Raw genomic sequence first — 12,530 nt, forward strand, 5'->3', positions numbered from 1 at the left:
GATGACATTACGGTGCAGAGGTTTCACATAAAAAGCCTGAGATAATAAATAATAAACTCTAGTCTGGGCTTGATGCACCAGCCGCAACAATAGCGATCCACATTAGGAGGTTTTAAGGATTTGGGTGGGACAAGTTCAAGTCCTGTCCTGCTTTTGTTTCCACTATTACTCTCTGGTGAGGTTTAGACACTTTGAACTACTCGGTTAGGGTTAGAAAGAGTGTTTTTTGGTGTTTTCTCAAGGTTTGGGTTAAAAGCAGCAAATCACACTAAACCACTACAGAGAAATATATTTGCAGTGACAGCCCCATCTCACTATTGTCATAACCCAGTGGGTTACACACTGCTGCCAAAGGACATCTTGTGCTTGTACACAACAGCAGCTTTGACAAAACGCTATTATTTGCCACCTCTGTGAGGAGAAGCGCCTGTAATGTGTCTTTTTGTGGAATGGTCTTTAACGATGTCTGTCTGCTATTCTGGGCTGAATAGGTAGTGTGCCGTCGCTTGTTGTTGTTGTTGTCGTCGTCTCATCTCATCTCAGCAAATGAGGCCCCAAACCTGGACCTTTTAAAGCTAATAAATAAAAAGTCTTTAGAATTGATTGTCACTCCATATCACCTTAGCTATATGAATATTGGCTAAAATACAAATGAAGCTTTGAAGATGGGAGTTTTGATTACATTTGCAAATCTGCAGAATTTGATTGAACAGGCCGGGGATACGGACACAAGGATTTAAGATCTGTATTTAAATTTGGGATGGATATGCCCATTATGTCCTTTCTCAAATTTGAAGAGAGCAAGCTGGACTCTGATGCTTTTTCTTCTTTGCAACCTATTATGATAAAGCTTGGATTCCGGTTACTAGGCTAGCACTTTTTTCCAGGTATATGCATATAAATACCTCCAGCAGTAACAAATGTGTGTCTGCAAGTCTTTCTTTTTTATTGTTATTTATTAGGTTGAACTTTACTTGCTGTTTTGTGCATTAATGCTCATCTGTGGGATTTTGTCTTATGTAGCAGAACAATTTCCCCTGAGAGTTTGCAGCTAAAAGCCAAAGTTGGTTGCAAATTGCATTTGACTGCAGTCAGATAAATGTGTTTGCTGAATAAATATTGGTATTTATGTATCCAAAGATCTCATAAATGATGCTTTTGTTCTGTAAAATCTAACAAAACTGCAAGTGCAGTGTCACAGTTCAGCTGTGTACAAGCTGGCGAGAGCAGGAGATGCTGATTAAAACTGTCATTATCCCTTTATCCACACGCAGTTCTCTCTATTTGAAGAAAATTAATTAAAGCTCTGTGTATTTTTAAAGTCACTAATAGTTCACAAAGTGCCAGGAATTTGTTGCTGACAGAAGGAATGCGCAGATCCAACGATGGGCGCTGAGCGTGAAACAGGATCAGCTGATTTAGTGAAGGAGGGAAAAAACACGCTCAGGTTCATTAAAATATTAATTAGGTTTCGCAAACAGCCACTTAAGGCTAAAATAACAATTCTGTTACGGCCTTGTTCTTGAAAAAGAAGAATGACATAATGAAAGATGATGGCTGCAGAAAAAAAAACATCTGTGTTTTAGTGGGTGATTATTACGGTCACGATTTCTCAAATCTGGATTTTCTTTTTTTGTTTTTCTGTAAGTTGTTGAAGCTTCTCATCCTGTACCTCTGAGGTACCTCTGAGGTACGGAGGCAGACAGATGGAGACTGACAGACAGACGCGGGGCTGAGTTCGCATTTTAAAGAAATCACAGCTTAGAGTGGAAAAAGGTCAGAGATGGAAGCAGAAATATCAATGCGTATGCAGAAAGTAACCTTTCTCCTGTGCGTGACATTAGATCATTCTTTGATACTAGAGGCTAGGGGCTCAAGAGGGTGCAGAGGAGGTGGCGGTCCTCCTGGGGAATGGTGCTTATTTCCCAAAATGCCCTCTGCTTCATGCATAATTGAAATTCATTGCCTCCTTTTTGCAAAAAAGGAGCTACAGTCGGCTTTTCTGTCTGTTTGCGGCTTGATGTGTGCGTTCTAATCCCGCGGAGTGCTGAGTAGCGGACGCGCTCTGTCTTTTTTCAACGCTTCCCCTCCCGTATTCTCACGGCCGCCGCTGCCATGGATTTTAGTTTTTAAGCACTTCCCATGCAAAAGCAAGGTGCTTGCAAAAATGTTAAGTCATGTGCGAGTGGCTGCCGAGTTCAGAGCGGCTGTTTAATAAGTGCTTTGCCTCCAAACGTCGTGTCAGCAGGAGGCTTATAGAGCACGGACTGCCTCAGAGCTGTACAGCTGAACAAACTCCAAACTTGACTCACTTCCACAACAACAGACGAAGGACTCAGCACTTGAGTTCAGCTGGACTACTGTGTGCACGGGAACTTTGTTAAACTAAAGCTGCGATCACTGCCATCGACTTTGCCGGTGGGAGAACAGTAGAAACTTTATTATAAAAGTCTTCCAGGAGCAAATATTACATTCGGCTCTGTAGCATTTTAACCAGTGCCCACTGAACAAGGGAATACTGGCAGGCAGCATTCCCTTGTTCGGGGAATGCTGAACAGCGTGGGCCTGAAAAAAAGTTGAAAAAAAGAAAATATGGAGCAGGCCGTGTTTCCAGCTTCCTAACTATAAATTTAAAATATTGTTGTATGTAAACTTCTGGTTATACACATACATGGAAGTTACTTTAAATTGCAATTTGAGGGATTGATATTTACAGTACTTATGACCTAAATTATTTATAATAGCTAATGTGACACAGATTTACATGATTGCAGATTTAGGCAGATTAAAATGAAGCTTTCGAGTTGTCACTATCAAAACAGAGGCTGAACCCAAAAAGCTTCACACTCTCTGGACTTTCAGGAAATTTGATCCTACCCATCCTGCTCCCCTGACAAACAGATTACAGGCCAGGTAATGCATGCAGGCCACCACAGACGGTGTCAAATCTGATCTCATAATTAAAGCTAGTCCTCCCACACAGCAATCACCATTTGGCTCAAATGTGATCTTGCACTTACAGTTTCCTTTAGGCCACATTTGGCTTTGGCTAATCCTGCTGACTCAAAGCACGGCTTGAGTTTTATGTGGCAAACTTGAGGTGTGCTGTTGGGCCACATCTGGCTACCAGAGCAGATCGTGCCAGTGCCACAACGGAGCTGAAAGTGCTTTGAACAGCTGAGATTTGGTGTGTTTTCTATCCAGGCTGTTCTCCTTTCTGATCTCGAGACTCTGCACAAGTTTAAAAAAAGTCTATTCTGAAACAAATGTTTAATACAAGGGTTTTTGTGTTCACGGTTCTACATGTTTAAGAGTGGCATCAAATGATACAGGACAGGTTAATTCAGGCAGGTCTTCAGTGACCTCCCTTATTTTCAACTTTAAGCTTTTTACTTTTAAACCCATTTATTTCAAAATAATCTGTTCTGTCTATAAGTCGATCTTGCACTAACCCTGCCAAATAGAGTTACAGATGTTCCTCCTGGAAGGTTCAGCCCCTCTGTCTGTCACTGTTTGTCATCGCGAGTTCTCCGACACTGTCAGAGTGGAGTGTTTTTCTCAAGGGAGCCATCTTTGAACAGGTGATGTTTACAAGAGTAACAGGAGATAAACAGAAAGCTCACCTTCTGTTCGATCTTTGCAGTCATAGCACAGTTCAATCAAACTGCTGTTTCATGCCTCATTTCAAATGAAAGCAGGCAAGTCTGGTCAAAAATACCGTACATCACATCTGTGTGTTACAATTAGGTGGAAAAAATGTAAATACATGTATCTATTTAATGATGTTTGACATTTTTACTTGTTTCTATTCATATATTGACACGGTTTGTGTTTTTTTTCCAAATTTTGGCCACCTGTCCCTTCAGAAGAACTGGTACGCTTTGTTAACTGTATGAGAATACAGATACCAATGAAGTCTTCTAGTTCTACAATTTTGTTCTACATGTACACTGACAATAAAGGGCTATTCTATTATATTCTATTTTTCAAAAGATATAATAATCTCTATCCTTTCTCGACAGATAAATGCCATTACCAATTAGCAGTAACATTAGCACGACTTTAAATGTTTCACAATAAGAGCTTCCAAAAGCTCTAATGGTTCTATGGTTCTAAATCGGAAACATTTCTTTTTACCATAGATTCGTTCCAAACGATTTTTAAAGATGTCTCAGAAAGCAGTGATAAGTAATAAGTGTATAAAATATGATACAGGTGATACATAACAGGTGGTGTGCAATTTTGCACAAATAGAATTAATGCTGCAGGAATCTGTATTACAATAAATGTATCAGGACCCGATAGAAAGTGCAGAGATTAAAAAATGTTTATTCCAGTTTCAAACACTGGCCTTTAACTCTGAGCAATATTTGCCAATTTACAGAGTACTGTATGTGTTTATTTAGTTATACGAAACTGTACGTATGCATGCAAATACCTGTATGATCAAAGACGGTATACAACCTAACAAAACTTCAAAACACTCACTGAACTCATTAAAAAGTACAGGAGCAAATCAGAGCGTGAACCTGTATCCGGGCCTCGGCCCAGCGATCTGTAACTCTAATCACAGAATTAGGGCTGATGGGGGTCATGTTTGTCCTAATTAGGAACAAGAACTAATTGGCCTTGTTTTTTTGATAGAGCTAATTGGCGAGCACGATGGGAGGAAGAGTTTGGGCGGTTAGGGTTGGTTGTGGCTAAGATGTGAGATCAATAACGATTTTGGCTAATAAGGCCTTCCTCTGTTGGTGGACATTAGCTGGGTGCTGCAGCCACCGCCGCCGCCGCCGCTCCTTCAGCACAGATCTTCATCAAAGACAGCACGGAGGCTGATCAGATGTTTGCGAAGGCTGCTGACTCGCCTGCTTTTCCTGCCTCTGACTCTCATTAGTGGCTGAAGCACAAATGTAATTATCTGAGAACTTTGTCACCACATCAATTAGACACAAACTTTGACTTAAAGCTGGTGGGACTCATTTACATTCATAGAGTGTTACCGTGTTTATATTAATGCATGTTTTCAGTTCATATCTGACTATTCTCTTGTACTGCTTTATTGTATTGATATCATTTTCATTCATTTCATCTCAAACTTTACTCTGCAGCTTGATGCCCACAGCAGACACTGGTAAAAAAAAAAGTTGTCAGAGCATGTCTGTCTGTGACATGACCCTTATGACCCTTATGACCAAGAGAACAAGCTCAAACTCAAAAACATAATAAAAAAGATATTTTAAATTAGCAGTGGCAAAAATTTCTACAACAGCAGTATTTCTATTTTACTATGTCGACGGGACGCAGAGAGACTTCACTGTTTATGCGTCTCAACCCAACCGGTCGGGGCAGATGGCCGCCCCTCCCCGAGCCTGGTTCTGCAGGAGGTTTCTTCCTGAAGGGAGGGTTTCCTTCCCACTGTCACCAAAGTGTTTGCTCACAGGGGGTCATATGATTGTTGGGGTTTTCTCTGTATGTATTATTGCAGGGTCTACCTTGCAACATAAAGCACCTTGAGGCGACTGATGTTGTAATTTGGTGCTGTATAAATAACCTTGAATTCAATTCAATTGATGTGAGGTCTATTTTCATCATTAGTTATCATTAGAGATTTTGAGCATTTGCCCTTTTATAAAAAAGAAAAACATTTTTTGAAACTAACTGAACACACTAGAGCTCCCCAGAGGATGAACCCCTTCCAGAAAACATCTTGCATTTTTTTTACCTGACATTTCTTGTATTCTTTGCCAAAGTGTAGGGGCACACATGGTCAGCTGTGTGGTGGCAGAAATATTCACTCAGTCTAGTCATATACCTCTGCATCTGCGTAACATGAATAAATGTATGTGGTGTAGTAGCATTATTAAGTTGCATTTTTATGTACCTTTGACCAGTAAATTCTAACTCGTTCATTTAGATAGGGCCTTGGAAACAGCTGCCCAGATGCATCACAAAGATGACTGCTAACTGACAAGATCTGCTTCTAAAAGTTCTTGTAGTCAGCACGAACGATGTGGGGAAAAATGGGGTGATGTGATGTGCTGAGCGATTTCGACAAGGGCCAAATCATTAAGATTGAATTTGACTGGAGTATCATGGAAACTCGTCAGTAGTGCTGAGCAAACACTGAAAGTTGTCCAGTGAGGGCTGTCTTGTTTGAACAACTGTGATCTATGGCGACTCTAACTCTCAACACGCATTACTCAAAAGATCTGCCGCCAAGATCGGAGCGCCTGATCGCACGGGGTACTTTCAGAGGCCTCATAAAGCAAATCCCTCACTGGGCGGGGTCGTAATGTTTTTGTTGCGAGGCACTGAGATGACTGGTATGATTAACCATCTGACCTCCCCGGGGTGACAAACATCACAAAACATTTAGCAGTTTAAAAAGTTCCCTGAAGCACCAACAGCTGCAGCTGCAGCATCGTTCGGCGGCTTCAGCCTTCTTGTCAGCTCTTATGGGAAGTTTGAAAAGTTCTGGGGTAACCCCCGGAGGAGGAAACGCTATCTGTCTTCCGCCTTCTACCCTCGGCAAGGCTCGGCTTCGGTGCTGTCAGAGGGCTGAAACGCTGAATTCAAGGTTGCCTCTATTAGTCAGGGCGATTTAAAATGGAGTAGCCCTCCTGAGTTTTTTCCCCCTGTAGCCCTTATCTGCTCTCTTGAGTTCCAGTTAACCCCAGGGACCCTCACACGCCCTAGCAACCCCTCTCCCTGCATAATACACTCCGCTACCTTGGTCACCATTTTCTGGTCAAACTAATTAGATTTCAGTGTCCCCGCTTGGGAAGATGTCAGTGGTATGAAATGGAAATAATTTCCAGATGAGTATCTGACATTTTACGCTGTCGACTGGAGTAAAGAGCCCAGGCGGATTGGCTCTCTCCTTCCCTTTTTTCCCCTCCTCCTCTTCTCCTTCCTCTTTTCCGCTCCATCACTTTAGTCTCAGAGATATGCTAAATCCTCGTGCTTCCCCCCGCTCCGCTCGGTCCTGGGTGATAAATGGAAGCAAATGTACACAAAAGAGAGCTTCTCTTTTTTCTGCTTATGCTTGAAGTGTTAATGTGTTTAATTACTTTGAAGCTGGATTTTGCATGTGTGTGTGCGTGTGTGTGAGAGAGAGAGTTTGTGTTGCAATAAAAGCAGCGGCAGGAAAACCTTCAATTAATGTCTTTTCTCTGTCTTTGACAATAGCTCCAATTTATCTTATAGGAACAATAGAGGAGTGAGAGGAGGTGCAGCTGCTCTGAATGCTCAAAGACATCCAGGAGAAAGCGGACGACGTGCCGCTTCCCCCGCTGCAATCAGCGGTGATGCCAGCAGCCCACATACACAGAGATACCTTCGTTTCAGACAATTCACTGACTTGCACTCCCTTTCTGGAGGCTACAACTATGGCGCTTGGATCAGACTAAACCACATTTCATTTCTTTGAAGAGTTTTCATGGTTTTTGTGCCAAATCAGGTGATTGCAAGGCTGCAAATTTGCCATTTATTCCTATGTGCATGTGATGATCAAGCAGGAGGCTCAACAACGATGTTGCCTGAAGAGTCTTAGCATTGATAGTCCGCTAAAGTCATCGTAGAGCAAATGACTAATTATTTTGCATGGATAGCAAACTGAATGATCTTCTTTTTCAGTATCTCTTGGTTAGTGTGTATTTATTTTTCCTATTAACCTGGAGCTCTAAAGTCCTGGGCATAGAGAGCTTATAGATGAAGTCACCAGCTCTAGCTTGGCCTAGTTTTTGTGACCAAGGTCCATCTCTGTCCGCTCACAGTGTTGCTCACAGTGGTTGTCTGATTGCTGGAGTTTTCTCTGTATTGTATGTAAGAACCTTGAACAACAACTGTTGTTGTGATTTGGTGCTGTGTAAATAAAAGTGAACTGAGGGTGGAGCAGTAGTGTGGTAGGTAGCACCATCACGTGACATGGGTTTGAATCGTCTTGTTGGCTAGGCCTATGTATGTGTGGCATTTGAATCTTCTCTCTGTGCATGTGTGGGTTTCCTGCAGGAACCTCAGCTCCTTCTCACAGTTCAAAGACATCTAAGTTTAAATTGAGTGTAAATTGGTGTGCTCTATGAATGCCTTTTTATCTATGTTACTTAGGATTGTACATTCGATTTTTGCACACATTGGTCCTTATGCATTACATATCAGAAAAGACTCCAGTGAGCGGTAAAAAGATTTCCAGTGCTTACAAATCATCATTCTGTGATGTCAGGAAAGGGCCAAGAAACACCCAATTTCATAACTATAACATACACAATAAGATTGTAAATATAAAGGAATGTACTACTGTTTTCATTCTCTTGTGGGATTTGCGAGGAAACAATATTGTATAAATTTCACTCTGCATTGCTCCACCTCAGCTACCAAACCTTAACCACCTCCTCGGTTTGTATTACACCCACATGTGTTCCAGTCTTTATTTAACCCTTCATACTCTACCAGGACAAAATCCAGAGCTTTGACAGTCAAACTAATTCCCAGCTGAGTGTAATAACAGACAGGCATTGTCGCTGTGCACGCAGCAGAAGTTTTTTCCCCCGAATAACATAATTATCACTTTGTATTACACGATAAACACACACTGCTGTAAACCTGGATCTGCAGTCACAATCGCACAGCGCCTCAGATCAGTAATGCTTGTAAAAACACACCAGCATTCAGTTCTCCTCCTCAGTGTGTGCTGCACTGTGTGTTCCTATTAAGATTTCACAGGTATCAGTCAAAAAAGCTTTTCAAAGTGTTCTCCCAATTGTTAATGATGCTTCTAACAATAACACGCCATTCAAATGGAACTCGCCCTGCTGTGCTGCTGTCACTGATGGAGGTTTCAGACACTCTGAACTTAAAGGATCCTAAAAGATCTGAGCCAATTGTGTTCGTGCACTGAACCCTGTGCAAATAACTTCAACTGTGAGGTGGCCAGCTAGTTAACTCTTGGTCTAAATGCATGTATTTCTGGGCTAACTATGCATTATGTGAATTAGCAATATGGCAGTTAGCTTTAGCAGAATTTTAGAGTCAAAGGTTTTACCACAGATATCATATGATGTCTCTGTATTGGAATCCATGAGAATTTCAAAACAGCACTGATTGTGACAGAAGAGAAAAAAAACAATTGAATAAAAGTTAATTTAGATCATGCCTGAATTTAAATACTCTAGAAAAACGTTCTCTGGTATTTCTTGCTAAAACTACTTTGTTATGTTAACAGCAGTATTGTGGTTCAGGTTAACATCTATACACCATTCCACCATGTCCCATGTAAAAATACTCTTTGCCCCATACTTGGTCTATTAGCCCTGCACTGCTAAAACGGCACTATTAAACATCCTGACAATGAGGTTTCTCAGATATGCTCGGTTGCCTTTTTATTTTCAGCAGCATTTCATCTCTGCTTTTTTACACAGCACATTTTGATTAGAACGTACATTAGACTTTAATTTTCAGCAGAAAACATTTTTTTCATAATTGGTGAACTTATTAAAATCAAGCTGTTTCTTCTACGAAAACCAGGTGGCTAATTGCCATGGGTTTTTTTTTGGCTGCGCCTTTAAAACATGCGATGAATGAAATGATTTGTGTATAAAAAAAAATAAAATGTCATTTTTTGCAAAGCTGCAGGAAGCTTTTTGATAAACAATACTGTCGCCCTGATGCACGCTGCTTTGTGCGACTCCAGATCTTTACAAAGAGGTTAACAGGACTCATAGACTCATTATTTGGGAATTGTGAGCCACTTTGAAATAAACTGAAATGATCTTTTCAGGAGGAAATGGGTACTGCGTTCAAAGAATCATTTGAATGACACTTGCCGCACCTTTCCATGATTTTTTGGGCCCGGTGGCTTCCTCCAGCTGAGCTCGCGGGCTTTCTATTTGCTCCATGCACACATGAAACAGAGAACGTAATTGAATCTGCCAGTTCTTCTTGACTATCCACAAGTCATTAAACAGTTTGAAATTACAGTTAAAAGGAACCGTTTCAAGAGGCTTGTGGTGCTCAGAAGAATTCATTCCCCATTTTACAGCAGCTCGGTTTAGCGATTGTGTTTGAAAGATGTGCTTTTGGGCCAGTTTTTGACACAGAAGTTGAAGAAAACCAGCGAAGCCACTTCAGACTGCATTTAGGCCAGATCCATTCCTAGGGCTCTTTCTCTCCCCTTCTTTTCATTGTTTAGTATCTCTCTCTCTCTCCTTCTCTCGCTGTGACCCCCCAGTCTGGCTCTGTGCTGAAACCTTGCCGGATCTAATTAAACTTTGGGCAGATTAGAACTTTGCCTTGTCAGTCTTTATTCATGCTTAAACAAGTTATTACTTTTTGAGAAATTAAATTAGCCGGCAATTAATTAATCGACACAGAGCTGGGAAAGAGGACGAAGGGGAGGAGAGGTGGGGGGATAAAAGTTGAGGAAAAGATGACAGGAAAAAAAAAAAGGGGGAGAAAAGAAGTCAGGTTTGGCAGAAAATGAAGGAGTCTGAGATTTATCACACAGATTTGAAGGAAAGAAAAAAGAGGATATTAGATATTTAAATGTCATCAGTTCTTTCACTAATTAGCAGGAGAGCGCCACGCAGATGAAAATCATTTGTGTTTTTTTTTCTTTCGAACATTAACATTTGATGCTTTCAGAAGCCCCTCACTCTCCCTTCATGCCAAGATGTTATTAGACAAGCACTCCACCCCCCCCCCCACACCCCTCTTTTCTTTTTTTCCAAATCCAAAATTAATTCACCCCTTGACTCCCTCTGAAGGCAGAAGAAAAAAAACAAACAAGCTGAGAGAAGAGAAATAAAAGAGTCGTTTCTTTGTTTCCGCTTTTTGCTTCTCGCTCCATCGCCTTCTCTTTTTTTTTTTGGCAGTGGCAGTGGCGTCTCCTCCTCTGTGACATTAACGTATTGATTGACACGTTTAAAATGAGTCCCCCTCCCAAATCTCCCCTCTGCTTCCTGCAAGGTCTAAATCCATTTCCTGCTTAAAGCCCGGGGTGTCTAACCAGCCAACCAACCAAACAACAGGGCAGCCGAGGCGACAGTCGAAATGAAATACTGGAGGGGCCGACGAGGCCAGAGCAGACACGCTTCCTCATCGTGTCTTTCTTGCTTTCTTCTTAACACCTTCTTGTTTCTTTCATTTAATCTCCATGTTTTGTCTATAATCCACCTTTTCTTGGATACTTGCAACTCACCTAAAAGTCCATCCTTTCATCCAGGGCACTTCATGAGGACACTTATTGTGAATTGGCACTCTATAAATCAAACTCATTGTGAAATGTATTCATGCATTTGGAGTGATTTCGACACCTTTCTGTGCCTAACCTTTAATTTCCTAAGCGTCTACCCTTCTGCATTTCCTTCTTTGTCCATACTATCTTCTATTTCCCCCCTCCTGCCTTCCTATCATTTCTCCTTTCTCCTGCTTTTCTAAATCCACTCTTCCTTCAAAACAGCCTCTCTTTCTTTCCGTCTCCTTTCCCAGTTTAAGATATAAAAGATGATTCTACCAAGTCACTGCAAACAAATGATTCCCAAAGGAGACGGGACCAAAGGAAAAACTGAGGAAAAAAATTTCACTCTGCAAACTCTGGTACAGTTTTGTCCTTTCTGCCCTGCTTTCTTCCAATATACTTCCTTTTTCTGACTTCCTATTTCCTTCCTAACAGCCACACTCACCTGAGCTGCATTTACACCTCTTCTGCTGTTCAGTCGCTCTTTATTGATTCTGGACTAATTCGTGCTTAACATCCCTTCCCGGCTGATCGATAAGCCGCTGCAGCATCTGCTCGGCTCTGAGCTCATCAATACAACCGCTGCAGCAGTCGCTTGGATAACGACGTGATGCCGGTAAAGGACACACGCAGAGGCTACAGCGGAGTTTGTAATTGGTTCTGTCGAGTGACACACGTGAGTTTTAGGTGTTAGATGGGAAACTGGTCATACTGGTAATTTTGGTTTAAAAATAAAACTCTGGTGTCTAATCCCTATATCCCTATAGAATTATTTGGATTGTTGACTATGAACGCTACTTTCTTGAGCATAAAAATACATTTCTTTGCACAGCGATGCCATCACGTGTGGTGTACCAGCTGATAGTTGTTCTTTATTGGAGTCACACATTGTGCCTGTGTTTTTCTTTATTAATTAGAAATAACGTAGACGTGTTTGGCACAGATTCTTTGTCGGTGTTTCAAACTTTAGCACCAGCAAAAGTGAAAATAAAACATGAGTGCGTTCTTGTTGCTGTAACCGCTGCTGGTCTCATGTCATCAGAAGCTCAGCGTGATACAACGCCGCTGAACTGCCGGCACTGACCTGAACTGTTTTTTTTACTTTTACTATTTCAGTACAACACTTCCTCTTCCTCATCCAGCTAGCATCGGTACTTCCTGTCCTCTGGAGAGAAATGTACCCACCTTTGATGAGTTTACAGTAAATGGCACTAATCTGTCTCTTCAGCAGATCGGGTGGACAGGGATGGATTTTAAAAGTATTTTGAGTGAATCTCCCGGTTAAGTAACCAAAGTT

General features: G+C 41.5%; 1 protein-coding gene across 3 annotated transcripts in view; it reads right to left on the reverse strand.

The window, feature by feature from the left end:
* The window catches only part of LOC102779569 (protocadherin-1-like), a 219,811-nt gene that overhangs the window by 11,430 nt on the left and 195,851 nt on the right, over positions 1-12,530 (reverse strand). The gene's annotated exons all lie outside the window — the stretch shown is intronic.

The sequence above is a fragment of the Neolamprologus brichardi genome, chromosome 2 (genome assembly GCF_056152115.1).
Source record: "Neolamprologus brichardi isolate AB-2024 chromosome 2, ASM5615211v1, whole genome shotgun sequence".
Lineage (NCBI taxonomy): Eukaryota > Metazoa > Chordata > Actinopteri > Cichliformes > Cichlidae > Neolamprologus > Neolamprologus brichardi.